Raw genomic sequence first — 23,064 nt, forward strand, 5'->3', positions numbered from 1 at the left:
AAATGTCAGGAATTGAGTTTAAACTGAGTTTAAATGTTTTGGGCTAAGGTGAATGTAAACTTCCAACTTCAACTGTATATGTACCTAAATGTTTAATATCCATAATTGTTATGATTAAACATTTGAATTGCGCGCCCTCCAGTTTCACTGGAAGTTGTCACTCTAGCGGGACGCCTCGGCTTAAGAATGTGAGTTTAAATAGACTGAAGAAGTTCATGTGAGTTTCCTTGAGTAGCATCCTGATCTTGCACTGATAGTGTGCTGTAATATTCAGAATACATTTTGAAAAACTTAAATCTTCACTCACCATTTTTGCTCCAGGTACACTACTGACGATGCGCTCCCAAAATTTCACCAGGCTCACTGTTCATAACTCTTGGAAGTGCTTGCACAAAGGACAGTAACATCTCATCCTGTGTTCTTGGAATCTGAAAAACTAAAATCTTCACTCACCATTTTTGCTCCAGGCAGATATACTACATCCATAACTAGTGGTTTCCTAATTCGCAGGGAGGAGTTTCTGCAAACAAATTGTGTGTGCATTGCCCTCGTGGTGCAATTTTAGCAAACACAGAAAGGGTCCTATATTGGAAACCAAAAGTATTTTGGCACACTGCTTAGGATTTCAACAACTTTAATAACTTTTTCCTAGCCTACAATAATCAAAGTTACTAATAATGTGAAAACAAGATGAAAATATGACTGTTCTTTCTCATTTTAAGACATTTGTTAAATAATTTGAGCATTCATTACAGACATCAATTGTTGTATAACATCATGGCTACGCTGTTGGCATCACCTTTTACAGTGGATTTCTGCTGTTGTGGCCCTGTAACCATCTGTCTGACTTTGTTGTTCACACAGGAGAGAGACGTGACTATTGTGGATCCTCTGGGGAGCCTCAACAACCTCATGATGCTGACAAGGCAGAGAAGAGTCTCTCCACATTAGAACACCTCAAGAAACACCAGCAGAGATCCAAAGGGAAGAGAACTCACTGCTGCTCTGATTGTGGGAAGAGTTTCACCTCCTCAGGCATTACAATTCATCAGAGAATCCACACAGGAGAGAAACCTTTTAGCTGTACTCAATGTGGGAAGAGTTTTACTCAGTCAACCAGCCTGATGTCACACCAGAGAATCCACACAGGAGAGAAACCTTTTAGCTGTACTCAATGTGGGAAGAGTTTTACTCAGTCAACCATCCTGATATCACACCAGAGAACACACACAGGTGTAAAACCCTATAGCTGTGCTCATTGTGGGAAGAGATTCACCTCCTCAAAAGTTGTTAATGTACATCAAAAAATCCATACAGGAGAGAAACCTTTTAGCTGCTCTGACTGTGGAAAGAGTTTTCTACTCTCAGGACAATTAAAATCACACCAGAGAACACACACAGGAGAGAAAACCTGTAGCTGTGATGAATGTGGGAAGAGTTACACTACATTTAACAATCTGATGGTACACCAGAGAACACACACAGGAGAGAAACCATATTGCTGTGGTCAATGTGGGAAGAGTTTCACTCAGCCACATACCCTGATATCACACCAGAGAACACACACAGGTGAGAAACCTTATTGCTGTGGTCAATGTGGGAAGAGTTTTACTCAGCCACATACCCTGAAATCACACCAGAGAACACACACAGGAGAGAAACCTTATAGCTGTGATCAATGTGGGAAGCATTTTACTCAGTCAAGCCACTTGATAGCACACCAGAGAACACACACAGGAGAGAAACCTCATAGCTGTGCTCAATGTGGGAAGAGTTTTACTACATCTTGCCAGCTAACTACTCACCAGAGAACACACACAGGAAGTAATCCTTATAGCTGTACTCAATGTGGGAAGAGTTTTACTCAGTCAAGCCACCTGATATCACACCAGAGAACACATACAGGAGAGAAACCTTATGACTGTGATAAATGTGACAAGAGATACTCTGATAAAAGATATCTGATTAAACATCAGAAAATACATGCATGAAGGAGTTTTTTCATTATATCAAACATTGTAGAAGGAGTATTTGTTTGTTGATTGTCTCAAGGTTGGGCAGTCAAACAGTTTTGTGTTTTGCTTTTAGCCAGTGCATCACTATTTATTTTGACTGCAAGTTTTTCCGTATTGGAGATGAGTTTTGTTTGGGCTCGTTCCAAGTGGACGCTATTGAGTTTTAGGAAAACTAGAGTTCTAGAAGCTAGTGAGTTTTAGGAAGATGAGAGTTCTAGAAGCTAGTGAGTTTTAGGAAGATGAGAGTTCTAGAAGCTAGTGGAGTTTTTTTACTACATTCGTTTTAGGATTCTATAGAAAGAAAAAGGTGAGAAATAACACTATTGTATATTATTATTTAGAAATAAACTTTTTTTTCTTGTTTTTAATTGTTGACAGCCAGTAGACACCATCTTAATATTGTAGAAAGTGAAGCATTGTAGTTGATTATAATGTGAAATGGAAGTTGTTTTCTGTTGGTGGTGAGCAATCTTGTCCAACAAAAATATAGGATATATTTCTTGTTGTCTTAAAGGGGGAAGGTGTTACTGGCTTTAGTTTTTCTTTTATGTTTTGAGGTTGGACTTTAGCACGTCTAGCTCGTAGGGCGCACTGATTGGTGTCACCTCGTTAGTCAGTATGTGTTACACCAGTTCTTTTGTTTGCCCAGTGCTCCAGTTGTCTTGATAGATGTGGAGAGTCAACACCTTTAGTTGATCCACCTTTTTGGTTTGCTTCCTGTCTTTAAGTTTGTGGGTTATTATTTTGTTCTCCTATTCTTGGGCAGATTTAGAGGGTCTCATGGTGGGTGTCTTTTATGTTCCAGTTGTTGTTACTAGTCAACTTTCAGAGGACACTGAGAGCAAAAATTGCAAGATTATGTTATAATACTTTTATTGCATCAAATGGTTGTTTTATGCAACAGAATAGAGGGTTCTTAGAACTATTGTGTCTGTGTGTTCTACTGAGGATGGGCCTCTAGGAGAAAACACTGACAGGAGATTTACAGTGTCTTTTGGGTGATGATATCTAAAGAGACTGCATTCCAGAGCATGAGATAATGTTTTTTTCTATATGGTACCAGGGAGAGATGACCTCAGGGCCAGACCCTGGTCTCTACACAAAGAGTACTGTTTTTACAGCAGATACTGTCTGCTGTGAATTATAAGTACCTTTCATACAAATCTTAATCTTGTGACCCGTTCTATACATCTGTTGTTCGTCATGTAGATTGAAAGGGGTGTATCTTGGCTGTAAAAGACCTTTGTACTTATGTCTCGTGGCTCTCAACGAATCATCTGGGGGTGATTCGTCGACCAGCCATCATTATCGTAGAGCACTCAATTGATTAACTTTTATATGTGTACGTTGTATTGCCTGCTTCCTTATTAAGTGAATAAAGATTTAGTTTAAGAATAACTCTGACTTGTGTGATAAGTTTGTCTCCTCAATTGATATTAAAGAAATTAACCACATTTGGCGATGGGGATGTGAATCTTCACTTGGTGACCGCTCCTGACGACCTTGGTAAATGGTGCACCAGGGATCCCTCAAACATGGGATCTCAGGGAGACCACACTTTGGGAATGGAGCAGATGGACCCACCTTTGATCTGAGAGGCAGCGAGCCGAGTGGATACCACATCTCAAACCTAGTTTTAAAAAAAGAGATGAGCGAAACACTCAAAGTGTAGTTTTTAGAAAAGCCTCGTAGGCTCTGAGTGTGTATTACTGTGTGAGGGGGGCACCTTGGAGGTGTAAACAGGGCCCATTCAAGAGGCTCTGAGTGTGTATTCCTGTGTGAGGGAGGCACCTTTGGAGGTGTAAACAGAGCCCAGGTTCTGAGTGTGTATTCCTGTATTTTCCCAGTATGGGAGGAGTTGCTAGATTTATTGAATAAACCTTTTTCCATAAAGTTAGAGTGAACAAAGGTGGCTGACTAACTGTTGATGTTGAAGAAGCATCCCGTCCACTAGATGATACGTCACAGTGCCAGAATCACCTGAAAGACGCACATCGCCATCTGCTGACTGGAGTTGGTATCGCAGTTGAGAAAATAATTTCAGACAAAAAGCGACTGCCCCTAAAAACCAACGACTCCCTTTGAAAACGGGCAATGTGGCATCAGAAACATTTATTACAGTGTAAAAATGTACTACAAAGTGTAGCTAAATAGAATATCTTTGGTCATTCCCACTCAGCACGTGACGTCCAAGGACGTTGAATTATGGGGCGATATCAGTTCTGTCTGTTGTGGCCTCTATTTTGCCCCAAATTAGCCATCCCAAATTGGGCTGTGTATAACTATGTAAATGTCTCTCGGACAAGGTGACTTTTATCAATATACACTATAAAAAGTAAAGGATCCTGTAGTATCCTGTAGGGGTTCGTCAAATTGAAACTGTGGGGGAACCCCTATAAGTTCTTTGAAGAACCCATTATAATGGTTGCTCAAAGAACCTTTTGGGGTTCATTTTTTTAAACTCCCTGTCCACCCTCCCTCCATTATATATATTTTTTAATAATAATAATAACAATATTGATTTAAATAATTAATTGTTTATTTAGTGGCACCACAAATGTGAATTAATATTTACAAAACAATTTACCAAACAAAACACATTACAAAATTTCAACATTTCTGCAGACATGTCAGACCATAATAAATAATACATTTACTTTGTATAGTGCTTTTCATGACATTTAAAAAAATAAAAACAATAATGTACAATAAAAACAACACACATTAAAAATGAATCATAGGTAAACTAACAATATTGTAGATTGATGATAAATACAGATTTTTCAGCTTTAGTGTGTATATCATATCCACTTAGTTATGTTAGGAAGTTTGCCATCTTTATGACCGGCACTGGTAACTTCACCCCAACTTCTCTTATCCCCAGAACACAGTAACTTAAGAACAAAAGTGTTTTTCTGACATTTTTGGGAAATTTAAGGGAAAATAAAAAATCCAGCCCTAGCAGAGCCCCAAGTCCCATGGGGACGTCCTCGAGGACGTGGATGTTCTCCCCATCAAAGGCCAGCGGGATTTCACTCTCATGGTGATGTGCAGTAAAGGAGTGAAGAGCGTGAAATCTGTGTCAACAAAAGTTAGAAAAGATTAATACACATACAATTAACAAAGACCATCACAAATGTTCAGCTGTAGTTTTATATCAGCATGCACACCTATGTTTATGAAGAAACAGATGATTGGTGCATAAGCATACCTTGACACGGACATAAAGGCCACTCGGGTCCTCATTGAAGAGGTTGGGCAAGAGCAGAATCGCTGCTGTGGTCTCCAGTCCAATTTTTTTTACAAAATACATTAGAGAAAGGGAAGGAATAAGAGCAAATCCCTCTTCTGTATTGTCCTTCAGGGACTGTCAAAATAGCAGGATGATGTCCTCCCCCCTGCCTCACCTCTCTACCTCTGATAGTCCTTGAATTGTCTTTTTGCACACCTATGTTGACCTTGAATTATTTTTTTGTCTACATTCATTTCATGGACTTGATTAATTTCTGAGAAGATCTGAAAAGATAATTTGAACACATTTGTATGCTAATAGATTTCAGTTTGTATTGACTGCTATGTAGGTTTAATGTACACTTCAAATGCAGCTGTCCTACAACAGGTTGCTGCTCCAACCTTCTTGATCCCAGTTGCATTGTGCCCATGTTTTGTCCTATAAGAATTTCAAAGGAAGAGAAAATGCGTCAAAGAATAGTCTTACAAGCATAAAAAATATATCTAAAATATATATTGAAAGATAAATGGTATCGACATACAATGTAATGTAAAATAGAAGAACATATTGGAGAAAGCACTAGCCAATATAGTAGTGCAATACAGTAACAGTACTGCCATACAGGCCTAATGTCACATTTCAAGAAATCTTTGTACACAAATTGTTCAATATTTTATCAGGCTGACTTGAAAGATTATTATGCAACATTTTGCTGCGTGGCAATACTGTGTTTGGATTCTGATGGGCATTTATACAAAAGACGAAGTCTAGACACTGTATTTATACCATTATGCATTTGAATCCCATCTACAGCTACCATTTAAGATATTAATTTCTCTCCACAAGGGGGCGGACATGTAACGTTTCCAAAATGGGATAGTATTGAACATGAAACGTTTCCAAAATGGGACAGTATTGTCCATGTAACGTTTCCAAAATGGGATAGTATTGTCCCATGTTACGTTTCCAAAATGGGATAGTATTGAACATGAAACATTTCCAAAATAGGATAGTATTGAACATGTAACGTTATGCCCCCTTGTGAGGAAGACCTCCATTGACGATTCAGTTCGTTGTAACATCCCGCCTGGACAGGTCACCGTCCTTAGTTAGTTAGTTAGTTAGTTAGTTAACGTTAGTTAGTTCATTCTCACAAAAATGAGAACTGCTCTAGATTGTGAACTTACATTAATGAAGTGTAAAGCCATGTTGGCTTTATGGAAACTATATACAATATATGGGAAAGAATATAGTTGAGGCAAATAATCCAAACCTAGTTGTGCCTAGTTAGGACATAACGTTATCTAGCTAGATAACGGTACTGTACTGTAGCTCATACAAATCCGACGGTCAAACCCGGCTTTCTAATATTTACGGTAATTAACTATAGTAACGTTATGGAAGATATTCACAGAAAACCATCATTGTCTTCGTTATTCATTATTAGTATGTTATATTATTATATAAATTATTTCGAGACATATTCAGAGCCAAACATCAACCCAATTTAACCTCTTTAACTTGTTGTCGCATCCAAACTTGTCACCATCGTTTTCAGTTGTAATTGCGAAGTTCCCGGAAGAAGTCCAGCAACAACGGAGGTTCCTCGATGAACCCACCTTCTAACAAGTTCTTTGAAGAACCTTTTGGGGCTTTTTTTCATTGACCAAGAACCCTACGGTTCTTAGGGGATCTGAGAACAACTCCAGTTGAACCCTTCATTTTTAGAGTGTAGTCGGCACTATTTACTCTCAGATTCAAAACATGCTGATTAGCATCAACGATCAAGTCAGCTTCTGCTGCTCCAATACAGTATGAGGTGAGAGGGTGAACTGATGTTGAACCGAGCAGTCAGCTGTTGCTCCAATACAGTACGAAGTGAGACGGTGAACTGATGTTGAACTGGGCAGTCAGCTGCTGCTGCTCCAATACAGTATGAGGTGAGACAGTGAACTGATGTTGATCTGGGCAGACAGTTATTCATTCTGTACTATGAGTCTGGTCTATCATTGTTGGTATTGAAAAAGCCTACTGCACATTATGGTGGAAATTCTAACCAATCAGCATAGACTTTGTCATCTCTTCAAACAATCAACCTTTATTTGATAAGAATTGCAATAATGTAGCTGGTCAACCCTACACTCTGAGGTGGAAGGCAGAGAGCTCCATGACACAAGGAGTTCAGAAGCCTTATATAGTGAAACTATCTTGTGCATATAGAAAACAGGTGATTTTGGTATGTGTCCGTGTGTGGAGAACGAGACACAGACTAACTGTGAATTGGTCGTCTCGTTCTGTAGCAACAGCTAGTTATTCTAGTTTTCCAGTGAGGTGTCAAAACAAGAGGAAATCACTCTAGACACTGTTCCTCTGAAGTAGATCAACGGTTCCCTGACTTGGGCCGAGCGCCTTTGGCTTGTCTGTCCAGAGGGTGTGTGGTTGCAGACCCACACAAACATACACATAAACTTCTCAACCTTAAAGATCATTCAACACATTAGAAGTCATATCAACATAAAAAAAAAGAGGTTAACATAGATTTTTCAACATTGCACAGAGATAAATCACATTCCAATGTAACAGTATGACTTTAGTCCGTCCCCTCGCCCCAATTGGCCAAATTGGCCCATAACTTCACCTAACAACAAATAAAGGAAAATAGCTCTGTGTGTTGTACAATAGCCTATCCATCAAGGAATAGTTCTCTACACATTATGACCAAAGTTGGGATGTTGGATCCAACATGGAGCACGGCATAACTGTCTTTACCAGAGAAGCACTTTGGTTGCATGTTGCATGTCGTGATGTTTGTCATGCGACTGTCATTCAGAAAATGATTTCCTCGATCAGCTGATGATAGTTGAACATGTGACTAAAATAAAGTTAGGATATTTTTTTCACCTTTATTTAACCAGGTTGGCAAGTTGAGAACAAGTTCTCATTTACAACAAGATAAAGCAAAGCAGTGCGACAAAAACAACACAGAGTTACACATGAGATAAACAAACGAACAGTCAATAACACAATAGAAAAATCTATATAGTGTGTGCAAATGGAGTACGGAAGTAAGGCAAAAAATAGATCATAGTAGCGAAGTAATTACAATTTAGCAAATGAACACCGGAGAGATAGATGTGCAGATGATGATGTGCAAGTAGAAATACTGGTGTGCAAAATAGCACAAAAAAAAAAGAAAAACATGGGGATGAGGTAGGAAGTTGGATGGGCTATTTACAGATGGGCTGTGTACAGCTGCAGCGATCGGTAAACTGCTCAGATAGCTGATGCTTAAAGTTAGTGAGGGAGATATAAGTCTCCAACTTCAGCGATTTTTGCAATTCGTTCCAGTCATTGTCAGCAGAGAACTGGAAGGAAAGGCGGCCAAAGGAGATGTTGGCTTTGGGGATGACCAGTGAGAAACACCTCTTGGAGCGCATGCTATGGGTAGGTGTTGCTATGGTTACCAATGAGCTGAGTTAAGGCGGAGCTTTACCTAGCAAAGACATATAGATGACCTGGAGCCAGTGGGTTTGGCGACGAATATGTAGTGAGGGTCAGCCGACAAGAGCATACAGGTCGCAGTGGTGGGTGGTATATGGGGCTTTGGTGACAAAACGGATGGCACTGTGATAGACTGCATCCAGTTTTCTGAGTAGAGTGTTGGAGGCTATTTTGAAAATGACATCGCCGAAGTTAAGCATCGATAGGATAGTCAGTTTTACGAGGGTGTTTGGCAGCGTGAGTGAAGGAGGCTTTGTTGCGAAATAGGAAGCCGGTTCTAGAATTAATTTTGGATTGGAGATGCTAAATATTAGTCTGGAAGGAGAGTTTATAGTCTAAGTTTATAGACACCGAGGTATTGTATGTTATCCACATATTCTAAGTAGGAACGTCCAGAGTAGTGATGCTAGTCGGGCGGGTGTGGTTAGCGATCGGTTGTTGATTGATCGGTTGTTATTATCGGCTATTGAGTCTGACGATAAGAATACGGTGATTGACAGAGTCGAAAGCCTTGGCCAGGTCAATGAAGACGGCTGCACAGTACTGTCTTTTATCGATGGCGGTTATGATATCGTTTAGTACCTTGAGCGGGGTTGAGGTGCACCCGTGGCCAGCTCGTAAACCGGATTGCACAGCGGAGAAGGTACGGTGGGATTCGAAATGGTCAGTGATCTGTTTGTTAACTTGGCTTTCGAAGACTTTAGAAAAGGCAGGGCAGGATGGATATTGGTCTGTAACAGTTTGGGTCTAGAGTGTCACCCCTTTTGAAGAGGGGGATGACCACGGCAGCTTTCCAATTTTTAGGAATCTCGGACGATACGAAAGAGAGGTTGAACAGACTAGTAATACGGGTTGCCACAATGGCGGCAGATAATTTTAGAAAGAGAGGGTCCAGATTATCTAGCCCAGCTGATTTGTATGGGTCCAGGTTTTGCAGCTCTTTCAGAACATCAGCTATCTGGAATTGGGTGAAGGAGAAGCTGGGGAGGCTTGGGGAAGTAGCTGCGGGGGGTAGGGAGCTGTTGGCCGGGGTTGGGGTAGCCAGGAGGAAAGCATGGGACAGCCGTAGAGAAATGCTTATTGAAATTCTCAGTGTTTCCTAGCCTCAGAGCAGTGGGCAGCTGGGAGGATGTGCTCTTATTCTCCATGGACTTTACAGTGTCCCAAAAGTTTTTGGAGTTAGAGCTACAGGATGCAAATTTCTGTTTGAAAAAGCTAGCCTTTGCTTTCCTAACTGACTGTATGTATTGGTTCCTGACGTCTGTGAAAAGAAGCATATCGCGAGGACTATACGATGCTAGTGCAGTACGCCACAGGATGTTCTTGTGCTGGTCGAGGGAAGTCAGGTCTGGAGTGAACCAAGGGCTATATATATCTGTTTTTAGTTCTACATTTTTTGAAAGGGGCATAATTATTTCAGATGGTGAGGAAATTACAATTAATGAACAACCAGGCATCCCCTACTGAAGGGATAAGGTCAAAATCCTTCCAGGATACCCGGGCCAGGTCGATTAGAAAGACCTGCTTGCAGAAGAGTTTTAGGGACAGTGATGAGGGGTGGTGTTGTAATAACATATTAAAACATGTAATGACGCATTCACTGACTGTTGTTAAACACACTGATAACCCATGAATATACACTGCTCAAAACCCTTTGGGATGGGCTACAAAGACAAAGAACTCTGTCAAGAACCAATGGGATACTGACAACAGGCTGGAGAGGACTGTCTATCACCTACGAACAACCAACCAGGAGCCAGGACTACTAGAATCTACCTACGTCATTTCAATGTATAAATGTACTGCCCAAATATGTGGGACGCCCTCTTTTTCCGAAAACTCCCTAAGGGTTGGACGATAGGAGCCGTGCTGCACGTTTGCCAGTTATCACTATGCTCGATTAAAAGCCTCAAATATACCATATCCGCCTTGTCCAGAGTCTCATCTTGGTCTTGTTTCTCCAATAACAAATCATTGACAGTGGTCGATTGACCGCGGACCCATAACGGATCTCGCTGAGATCCTGATTGAAAACAGCAGAGGTGTATTTGGAGGGCTGGTTGGTCAGGATAATATCTATGAGGGTGCCCATGTTTACGGATTTAGGATTGTACCTGGTGGGTTCCTTGATAATTTGTGTGAGATTGAGGGCATCTAGCTTGGATTGTAGGACGGCCGGGGTTTTACGCATATCCCAGGTTAGGTCACTTAATAGAACGAACTCTGAAGATAGAAAGGGGGCAATCAATTCACATATGGTGTCCAGGGCACAGCTGGGAGCTGAAGTCTATAACAGGTGGCAACAGCGAGAGACTTATTTCTGGAGAGATTCATTTTTTTAATTAGAAGCTCGAACTGTTTGGGCATGGACCTGGAAAGTATGACAGAACGTTGCAGGCCATCTCTGCAGTAGATTGCAACTCCTCTCTTTTTGACAGTTCTATCTTGAAGTAAAATGTTGTGGTTGAGGATGGACATTTCAGAATGTTTGGTTGCCTTCCTAAGCCAGGATTCAGACACGGCAAGGACATCAAGGTTGGCGGAGTGTGCTTAAGCAGTGAGTAAAACAAACTTAGGGAGGAGGCTTCTGATGTTAACATGCATGAAACCAAGGCTTTTACGGTTACAGAAGTCAACAAATGAGAGTGCCTGGGGACATACAGGGCTTGGGTTAATCTCTACATCACCAGAGGAACAGAGGAGTAGGATGAGGGTACGGCTAAAGGCTATCAGAACTGGTCGTCTTGTGCGTTGGGAACAGAGAATAAAAGGAGCAGGTTTCTGGGCGTGGTAGGATAGATTCAATGCATAATGTACCGACAGGGGCATGATAGGGTGCGTGTACAGTGGAGGTAAACCTAGGCATTGAGTGACGATAATAGAGGTTGCATCTCTGGAGGCACTAGTTATGCTAGGTGAGGTCTCTGAGCCATGTTGCGTGGGACTAGGGGCTCCGCAGTAAAATAAAACAATGATAACTACCCTAAACAACAGTATACAAGGCATGTTGACATTAGAGAGAGACATAAAGCGAGGCACAAAGCAATCACAGGTGTTGATTGGGAGAGCTAGCTAACACAACAACGGGTAAGACAACAATAGTTAATTAGCTAAGACAACAGGTAAAATGGCAATGAATGGGCAGTGAGGGTCAGTTAACTACACACAGGGCCTGAGTTCGAGGCTGTGGCCGACGGATAAACAAAATAAGCATAATAGAGACCCGTGATTAATGAACAATCCAGCAGGCATCAGCTATGTAGCCAAGTGATAATAGGGTCCAGTGAATAGGAATATATGAACCAGGGAAGCCGTTAGGTAGTCATTACTACGCTAGCCGGGAGATGCGCCTGGATTGAGGCTAACTGGTGATAGCTTCGGGACAAGGGCGTCACCGACGTCCTGCAAAGACCGGTTGAGGGCACATCGGACAGAATTACGTCGGCAGACCAGTCGTGATGGATCGGCGGGGCTCCGTGTTGACAAAGGGTGCAGGCCAATTGGCAAAAGAGGTATTGTAGCTGGAGTAATTTTGTTTGCTAGCCGGGAGATGCACTTAGTGCGAGGCTAACTGGTGCTAGCTTCGGGACAAGGGCGTTAACCACTATAGCCACTCCGGTGCAAAGATCCAGAGCTTACAGCAGGAATTCGGTGATGTAGAGGCTTCTAGTCGTCTTAGTGAAGAGTCTGGGAGTCATCAGCTGTGTAGCCGAGTGATCATAGGGTCCACTGAGCAGGCTGGGAGATGGGCCTGGCTCAAGGCTAGCTTCGAGGCTGGGCCACTCGTGGCAGCTAGCTAGCTGCGATTATCCGGTGTATTGGTCCAGAGCGGGAATACGGCAAGAATAAGGTGATGTAGTGGAGAAAAACGGCAGGAACACGGTGATGTAGTGGAGAAAAACAGTCCGATATGCTCAGGGTTGACATTGCGCTGTGCAGAATGGCAGGTATTATCCAGGCTAAAAGCGTCTGGTGTCTGAGCTAAAAAGGTAAAGGCCACTAGCAGTGGCTAACAATGACTAAATAGCTAGTAGCTAATTTGCTGGTTAGCTTCTGATGGCTAGCTGCTGATGGAGGTTCTACCTATAAGGAGATCTATAGCAGATCCGTATCACATAGGGTGATGCGGGATGCCGGAAGGTACAGTGCCTTGCGAAAGTATTCGGCCCCCTTGAACTTTGCGACCTTTTGCCACATTTCAGGCTTCAAACATAAAGATATAAAACTGTATTTTTTTGTGAAGAATCAACAACAAGTGGGACACAATCATGAAGTGGAACGACATTTATTGGATATTTCAAACTTTTTTAACAAATCAAAAACGGAAAAATTGGGCGTGCAAAATTATTCAGCCCTCTTAAGTTAATACTTTGCAGCGCCACCTTTTGCTGCGATTACAGCTGTAAGTCGCTTGGGGTATGTCTCTATCAGTTTTGCACATCGAGAGACTGACATTTTTTCCCATTCCTCCTTGCAAAACAGCTCGAGCTCAGTGAGGTTGGATGCAGAGCATTTGTGAACAGCAGTTTTCAGTTCTTTCCACAGATTCTCGATTGGATTCAGGTCTGGACTTTGACTTGGCCATTCTAGCACCTGGATATGTTTATTTTTGAACCATTCCATTGTAGATTTTGCTTTATGTTTTGGTTCATTGTCTTGTTGGAAGACAAATCTCAGCAGCACAGAGCTCCTTGGGATGTTTAAAGCTTGGGAAATCTTTTTGTATCCAAATCCGGCTTTAAACTTCTTCACAACAGTATCTCGGACCTGCCTGGTGTGTTCCTTGTTCTTCATGATGCTCTCTGCGCTTTTGACGGACCTCTGAGACTATCACAGTGCAGGTGCATTTATACAGAGACTTGATTACACACAGGTGGATTGTATTTATCATCATTAGTCATTTAGGTCAACATTGGATCATTCAGAGATCCTCACTGAACTTCTGGAGAGAGTTTGCTGCACTGAAAGTAAAGGGGCTGAATAATTTTGCACGCCCAATTTTTCAGTTTTTGATTTGTTAAAAAAGTTTGAAATATCCAATAAATGTCGTTCCACTTCATGATTGTGTCCCACTTGTTGTTGATTCTTCACAAAAAAATACAGTTTTATATCTTTATGTTTGAAGCCTGAAATGTGGCAAAAGGTCGCAAAGTTCAAGGGGGCCGAATACTTTCGCAAGGCACTGTGTATTTAATTTAAACATGGAAAAAAATATTGAAATATTTTGCAATATATACAAAAAATTACGAAAAAACCCCATAACATTTACAAAAGCAAACACGTCATACTGCAACGCCATCTTGGATTGCAAGATGACTCAGTTAAAAATCATTGGATATAACAAACTCTGAAATTATTTAGTATTTCTGTGCCCATGAAAACTGTTTTCCCAGCGTAACATAAGGAGCCACTAAATGATACATAGTTCGAGTGCATTTCAGAATACAAAAAACTGTCCCACAGCAAGATCCCTTATTGAAGTTGAAGTTCATCATATGACAAGCGTAACGTTAAGACTATAACTACTGTTCCCTGAAGGAGGGAAACTAGGTACAACATACTATTAAATTCACGCCTCGCTGGAAGCCCCGCCTTCCACAGGTGATCCGGGTTTATTCCTTAAATTTAATACCGCTCTTCACCGACCCAGGAAGGAGTGGGGCAAAACAGGTTTTGCGCCTCGTTTCCCTCCTTCAGGGAACAGTAATTATAGTGTTAGGTTCTAATTTTTCAGATTAAATAACTCACGGACACTAGAGAAGCTTAACCAAGTTCAATTCTTCCCAAAGGGTCGTTACAGCCGTAGTTCAGACAAAAACATGTTCTCACCATCACAAGTGTATATTCCACACTTTGGACACTCCTCCTTCTCTCCAATCCTTACATATTCTGGTTCGACAGGAAGAGGGTAACAGGATACTAAACCCTTATTACTCCCTTCAGGGGATCTGACCTGACCTCAACCCCTCCTTCGCCTAATCCACAGATGTCCATCCGCTTCCCTTATAGCAATCCTGTATTCTCCTCCCGTCCACCCAGCACATTCCACAGCCACTCTGTCTTTCTACAGATCTCACTCCTTTATATACTCTGCGTCTGATCTATCATGGTTTTAATATCTCAATGTTAAAAGTTTAGCCCGAATCCAGTCATAAAATTACACTCCCTTTCAGTCGGTCAACTTCGGGTAAAACATACTATGGGAAAATACAATCATTCCCCATGCTGACCTAAACGGATACTAAATTAAACGGCCCCTGGCAGACTACCCAGACCTTACTTCACAAAATGTCAATTTATTAATTGTATTTTGTTTGAAACACTCCTGTCAATGTTGAGTAAGGACACACACCCAATTACGCATATAGAAGTAGGACTAGTCTACCTTGCCTGAGCGCAAATGTAGGCCTATAAATGTGCCCATTTGGGGATCTGATAGTATTTCTGATTGTCTTAACGCACCACCACTAATGAGTTCTGGAGCTTCTCAAAGTAATGCTTTATTCACCTCAAACAGCAAATAAACAAAGTCTGGTCAAAATCAATTGCAAATGAGAATAGTTCCTCAAAGTACTTGAAACATTTTTCCAGCTCTCGCCCTTTCGATAACCACTCGACACGAAAGGGAAAAACGTAATACGCTGATCCAGTGGAAATGTCAAAATACCTGATTCCTTCTTATCCCTTTCACAAATAGCCTACAGCTGTGTCTGTCCAGATCTCACTGGCCCAGAATATTTTATACAATGTTGCAAGCTTGCTATCTCGAGTTTTGGGCCGACCCAGTTGATAGTTGATCCAATGTTTCCAGTTCGTTGCAGACAGGCCATGTGTAGCCAATGAGATTTATATGATATTTATTTATCAGGATATTTTATACATGCAGGCTGCAATGTTAGCATTTTTTAGCTTTATGTAGTTTTTTTTTTAATTTTAGCAACGGCAACAAAAAAAAAACTTTACAAATTTAATTTAAATAGAATTTAGATTAACCACAGAGAATGATGTTGAGATAAAGACTAATAATTATTATTACTATTATAAATTAAATGAAACTGTTCCAATAAAATGTGAATATGAAAATCCTAACTGGCACCAGATCAGTAAAAATGGTCAGATAACTTGGCAAAGGTTGCTTACTGCTGGTGTAGTCTATTACCAGAAACTATAGTAGCATAACGACTGCTGGTGTAGCCTATTACCAGAAACTATAGGAGCATAACAACTGCTGGTGTAGTCTATTACCATAAACTATAGTAGCATAACGACTCCTGGTGTAGCGTATTACCAGTAACTATAGGAGCATAACGACTGCTGGTGTAGCCTATTACCAGAAACTATAGGAGCATAACGACTGCTGGTGTAGCCTATTACCAGAAACTATAGGAGCATAACGACTGCTGGTGTAGCCTATTAATATAAACTATAGGAGCATAACGACTGCTGGTGTAGCCTATTACCAGAAACTATAGGAGCATAACGACTGCTGGTGTAGCCTATTACCAGAAACTATAGGAGCATAACGACTGCTGGTGTAGCCTATTAATAGAAACTATAGGAGCATAACGACTGCTGGTGTAGCCTATTAATAGAAACTATAGGAGCATAACGACTGCTGGTGTAGCCTATTACCAGAAACTATAGGAGAATAACGACTGCTGGTGTAGTCTATTACCAGAAACTATAGGAGCATAACATCAGAATTTACGAAGGCCAGCAGCAGGAGGAGTAGGCTAGGAAGAGGTTTCTTCTGATGGTTATCTTGTTTCAGAGGGGTGTCATCAATAGCCCATAATGACAACAGATAATGAACAGAAATACCTTATTTACATAAGTAATCAGACCCTTTGCTATGAGACTCGAAATTGCTTTCAGGTGTATCTTGTTTCCAAATCATCATTGAGATGTATCTACAACTTGTTCAGAGTCCACCTGTGGTAAATTCAATTGATTTGATATGATTTGGATAGCACACACCTGTCAATATAAGGTCCCACAGTTGACTGTGCATGTCAGAGAAAAAAACAAGCAATGAGGTCGAAGAAATGTCCGTAGAGCTCCAAGACAGGATTATGTCGAGGCACAGATCTGGGGAAGGGTACCAAAAAAATTCTGCAGCATTGAAGGTCCCCAAGAACACAGTGACCTCCATCATTCTTAAATGGAATACTCTTCCTAGAGCTGGTCACCCAGCCAAACTGAGCGATTGGAGGAGAGGGGCCTTGGTCAGGGAGGTGACCAAAAACCTGATGGTCACTCTGACAGCGCTCCAGAGTTCCTCTGTGGAGATGAGATAACTTTTCAGAAGGCCAGCAGCAGCAGGAGGAGGAAAAGTTTTTTTCTGATGGTTAGGCTATCTTGATCTCTGGCTCCCGAGTCATTTATGTGTCTTAATTATTTCATCAAACAGTGTGCTTAAAGCATCAGACCAGTTCAGTACATATAGTTGATTTAATTAAAACACATAGGGTGTGTCTATATATGGAAAAATACACGTTATAACATTTCTACCAATCGGTTGGTAGAAAGAAAAGACAATTCTTTCAACACATTTTGTTACGTTACTTATTCTAAATTAGATTTTTTTTTTTAAGAATTAAATGAAAATGTTAAATACTTTAGAAATTCTTGAGACTCAATGAATCATGTTTTGAGGATATACAGTGTTGGTTTATATTTACTGATAAACATTGGAGTAAAAAAATCTTATATTTTGGGTTCTGATGGGGTACGACAGTTGAACTAAGCTCATGAGGCATTTATAAGTGATTTATTCAAGAAACAATCTAAGGTTAAAAAGATCATGCATTCAGTATTAGTTGATAGAGATTGATAACATTCATATAATTGTGTTATATAGTTCAAATCCGTCAAGCGTACAAAGGGTACGAATTGTGAGAGGAATGTGTAAACGTTATATTGATTACTTTATTTTGTGGTGCCTAATGGAAGGGTAGAAGTGTTAATCTGTCTACTAAATGCTCTTAATCTATGAGCCTGAGATCGATTGCTCTGGTCTCCACCCAAGTTCCCGGGGAAATCGCGGTCTTTCCTCATTGCACTAAAAGTTCTCATTGAGGAAATGATATCGTATCACTCTCGTGATTATTTCTCCCCTTTTTCAGGTACGTTATTGATGATAAAAAATAGTGATTTAAATTTGGACTATAGCAGAAGAGGAGGCTAGAGCCGCCATTTTATCTGTGAAAGCAGGGAAATCACCCGGTGTGGACGGCCTTCCTGTAGAATATTATAAAAGTATATTAACATTCTTGTAACTGTGTCATGATGGGTCGAAAATGGAAGATTGGTTTGCCCAGCAGAGATCGCCCTCGTCCCTTGTAGAATCTGTCTGGTCGTAGTGTCATAAAACGGATATGTTGTACCCTGTCGTTCTCAGGAGATTGTCTGTCATATCCTAGGCCACATATGTTTACAGCTGCATGCAGCTGATAACTCAACGTTTAGGATGTATCAGTTCTTCTTCAGTGAATAAGAGTTCAAAGTTCTTACCAAGTTGCCTCAACTCAGTTCGTACTATATTCTGGCTGGAGTCGAAATTCATCCTTCCAGCGTAACCCTCATCTGGAACATAGGGTTGACTTCTGTCAATGGCCTTTTGTAGTGGGGGAGAGAAGGACGTGTTTCATAGTACTCAACCAATGTCTGTTCACTTGGGCGTGGCCACTGATTGAGCCCAGTTTACTTTGAAAACAATTCTCTCATTTAGAACCTAAAATTACATTTCATATTTAAACATTTAAATTGCACAACTAGTGATAACTAGAATGTGTAGACTTTCCAAGATCATAAGTCACGCTGATAGCATTGCCTGAAAGACGCACATCACCATCTGTTGACTGGAGTGGGTAACGCAGATAAATGTTTCTTTTATTTCCAGACAAAAAGTGCATTTTTACATTTCTTTCATTAAATAAAAGTGTGGTAGTGGGGCACAGCCCAGCTAGCAGTTATAAGGCAGGGTAGTGGGACACAGCCCAGCTAGCAGTAATAAGGCCATCTTGTGTTTCGAGGAGGCCATGGTCAGAGGTTCTTCGCCGACTCTTGGCCTGTTTCGGTGCTTCCCTTGTCTTTTTTTTGACTCGTAGGCATATCACCACACTTCGCTAAAGTGTAGTAATCAGTATGCGTGAAGTTATCGAGTTTTAGTACAAGTTTGTTAAAGATTTATCGGGAGCTCTTTCTTAGCTTCGCAACATCACGTGACACCACTCCCCTAGGAGTCTTAACATGTTTGATACCAATGTATCTCAGACAGCTAGGGTGGAAGCCGTCTCCGCGTAACAGGGAATTCCTGTCCTTTGGCTTCCTGTATAGGTCTGTGCTAAAGCCACTCCCTCTTAATCAAAATGTCCAGATAACTTGTTTCATGCATCAAAGGTGAGGGTGAATTTCAGATGTTCACTGCATGTCTTGATGGAGGAGTAGAATTGATGAAGTTCCTCTGCTGTCCCCTGGAATAGAAGGAACACGTCATCAATTAAGACTTTTTCAGAGCCTGATGAGGTGCTAGAATGGATTGTTAGGGCTGACAATCACATTCTTCTCAAACAACCCCACATACAGATTGGCACAACTTGGGACATCCCTACCCTAAACTTAACCCTTTTAAAAGTCTAATTCAATGGGCTAGGGACGTCCCAAGGATGTATCCCTACTTGAAAATACATGATCTAAGTGATTGATAGTTGGTATTCAGCAGTAATAAACCCTTATTTACTTTAATGAACTACTAAAATAGTGATTTTGTCAGACAGCAGCTCTACACTTTATTGACTGACTGACTGATCCATTCATCCTTCCATCCCTCCTCAGCCTTCCTCTCCTCTGAAGACTCAGAGAGCTGTTGAGGGACTGGTTAGGAAGAACACTTCTACAGCCAGAGAGGTGAGAGGTAAAAAATAATTTAGATGGTAAATATTCATGTCCCCTTTTTATTTATTTTTTATTTATTATTTAACCAGTTAGGCCAGTTGAGAACAAGTTCTCATTTAGTTCTCAGTGCGACACAAACAACAACAGAGTTACACATAAACAAACGTACAGTCAATAACACAAAAGAAACATTTAAAATCTTTGTAGTGTGTGCAAATGTAGAAGAGTAGGGAGGTAAGGCAATACAATAAATAGGCCCTAGAGGCAAAAATAATTACAATTTATCATTAATACTAGAGTGATAGATGTGCAGATGATGACGTGCAAGTAGAGATACTAGGGTGCAAAAGAGCAAGAGGGTAAGTAATAACATGGGGATGAGGTAGTCGGCTGCTATTTACAGATAGGCTGTGTACAGGTACAGCGGTTCATCACGTAAGCAAAGGGGAATATGTTCCATCATCTATTTGTATTTACATTAGTGCAAATTGTCCACTGGTATTGGTGTAATTTCTCACCACTTTTGGCTGTATGAAAGTTAATTTCCCCTCAGACACACATTTGTTCTTTAATATTATAAAGGTCATTTGTGTCAAATGTACTTTTCCACACTCATTCACCCCATCTCTTTACATTGCTTATGAATATTCGGTGGCCAGACTCATATTCCGAACACAATGCCCATCCTGGCAGATCTGAACCTAATGCAGCTTGGTGTGATCAGATGACGGAAGTAACATTTAGGTGCCAGGGGTAACTGAGGCCATAGATGCTCCATATCCATTACTTTGAATGTTTTATATAATATGACTAAATGTGTTTCTGTGTTGCAGGGGCAGTCAAGAACAAGAACAGCAAGGCCACAGAACATGACATAAGCAGAGCTGTGGGAGACCACCTCAAGCGCCTGGTAGAGCCAGGGGTGGTGTTTACCACTCCTTCAGCAGGCTGGAAATGTGGGATTGATCTGTTTGATCCATTTGTTTGTTTCAGTTTAATTATTTGACATGGGATTGATACGGTTTTTCATACGGAGAGGGACCAGGAGTCTGTTGATTGGTCGATCATTGGGTTCATTTGTTGAAATCAAATCAAGCTTGATTTATACAGCACATTTTAGACATGGATGCAACACAATGGCTTCACAGGAAAAAAACAATGAAAATAAACAGAAATATTTAGTACAAACATAACAGGATAAAAAAAACAGAAGATTAACAACTGAAAGACCAATGAAAATGCCATTGATTAAAATACTAATTGGATGCAATATCCAACCCAAAATATAAGCTTGTTTTTTAGGAGGGGTTCTGAAAGACACTATGGGGGTGTCGACTGAAAGTTGACTAGTAACAACAACTGGGACCTAAAAGACACCAACCATGAGACCTACTAAATCTGCCCAAGAAGAGGCAAACAAAAGAAAAACCCACACCAAACTTAAAGACAGGAATCAAACCAAAAAGGTGGTTCAAATAATTTATTACAATCAATACCATTCATACTATTACAAAATCATAATTCTCATTCATTCTTAATTAATTCTATTTACAAAAACATCAAACAAAAACAAACCTCAGGGGAGCATCGTCCCTCCCCGTCATACCTAACCAATACATAACCCTTTCCCTATCTCCCCTTCCCTAATCTATCCCCTTACCAAACTCACTCTAACACTCCCAGCCCTAAACCCCCTTTCCACCTCTCCCGTGCCGCATGCTTCCCCCACTTCCTCTCCTCCCTCTTCATCTTCCCCCTCAAATCACCTTCCACCCTTCTCACTATCCCTTCCACCCCCCAATCTCTCCCTGTCTTGACTAAATTCTGCCTGGCTTCCCACAGTCCCTTTTTAAAGAGACTCATGAGAAGCCAGAGCAGAAACCTGTCCCTATCCGTTCCCTTTGCTCTCCCTACACCTCTCTCTAGCCTAGCCCATGTCAAAACAAAATCACTCCTAACCACACCTAGCATTACCCGTGCCCTAGCCCAGACTAGTCCGGCAAAGGCACAGTCCCAGAAGGCATGGCGCACAGTCTCCTCCCTGCCACAAGAGGATCTTGGACAGGTGGGGGATTGCACCAAACTATACCGGTACAAGATGGCACGTACCGGCAAGCACTTATGGAGGCCCAACCAATTCAGGTCCTTGAGCCTGTTGTCCAGGCCCCGCGCCTGCACTCCCTCCCAGACCACTGACGAGATGCCCGCTACAGGCGCAGGACTCCCTGCCTGCCTGACCTCCTCGTACAGGTGCCTGTGGTCTAAACCTACTCGGGCAACTTCAACCTCGGGGTGCGCACGCAGCCACTTGGCCGCATGGCCAAAATGCCACGGCAGCTGTTCCGCCCGAGGACCCGCGTTAGACCACACCATTACGCTTCTCGCCTTATACGAGAAGAACACCCGCAGGAGGTAACCGGACGGGTGTATAACCGGACGAGCAAGCTCCGTCAACAAGAAAGAAACCAAAATGGTGTCCAGCTTGAGGGGGAAATGTGGTACCCCCTACCTCCCTCCCCGATGGGACAGATCATGCGTGCCCTGGCGACCCACTCGCACCTGCCACTCCACATAAACTGAAACACAAGCCTCACTAGAGGCCTCAGACAAGCCGGCAATGGGTAGATGTATGCCACATACAAAAGAGACGGCAACACATCCACCTTTAGGACCAGGACTTTGCCCATAAAAGACAAATACCTAGCCTTCCACATTGCTAGCTTCCTCTGTACCACTGCGATACGCATGTTCCAGTTTAGCGTCGCTGAGCCGGAGGTCTCAAAATGAACCCAGAGAATCCTCAGGGCCCCTTCACAGAGAGATAACCCCCCAGGCACATCCGTTCTACCGCGCCATCTTCCGAAAAACTTGACGGAAGACTTTGCATGGTTCAGAACTGCTCCCGACGCTCGGGTGAAATCCCCAAAGATGGCAAGGGACCTTGTCAGGCACGAGTCCTTGCACAACAGCAAGGAAGTGTCGTCAGAGTACTGCATCATATGAACACGCAGCCCACCGCTTCCAGGGATCAACAAGCCTTCCACCCCTGTGTCTGCACTAATGGCAGCCCCCAGAGGCTCCATGTACAGAACGAAGAGGAGAGCCGAGAGTGGGCATCCCTGCCTGACCCCAGACGAGAGGTCAAAAACGTCACCTAAGTGACTATTTACACTAACTCGACACCCCGCTCCGACATATAAAGTACGGATCCATCCTATAAACTTCTCCCCAAATCCTATTCTACCTAACACCCTGAATAGAAAAGATCTATTCACGTGATCAAAAGCTTTCGCCTGATCTAGCGCTGCTACCATTAAAGGCAGCCCTCTATCTTCAACCCAAGCGATGGAATCCCTGATCAACTGTAGGTTCCATCTTATAGAGCGGCCCTCTACCCCGCACTTCTGATCCTCGTGGATG

At 41.8% G+C, this 23,064-nt stretch overlaps 1 pseudogene; it reads left to right on the top strand.

The window, feature by feature from the left end:
* Window positions 1–776: 776 nt before the first annotated feature.
* Window positions 777–3,410, top strand: LOC110487371 (annotated as a pseudogene).
* Window positions 3,411–23,064: the final 19,654 nt, after the last annotated feature.

Source organism: Oncorhynchus mykiss, chromosome 13 (genome assembly GCF_013265735.2).
Source record: "Oncorhynchus mykiss isolate Arlee chromosome 13, USDA_OmykA_1.1, whole genome shotgun sequence".
In the NCBI taxonomy this organism is placed as follows: Eukaryota; Metazoa; Chordata; class Actinopteri; order Salmoniformes; family Salmonidae; genus Oncorhynchus; species Oncorhynchus mykiss.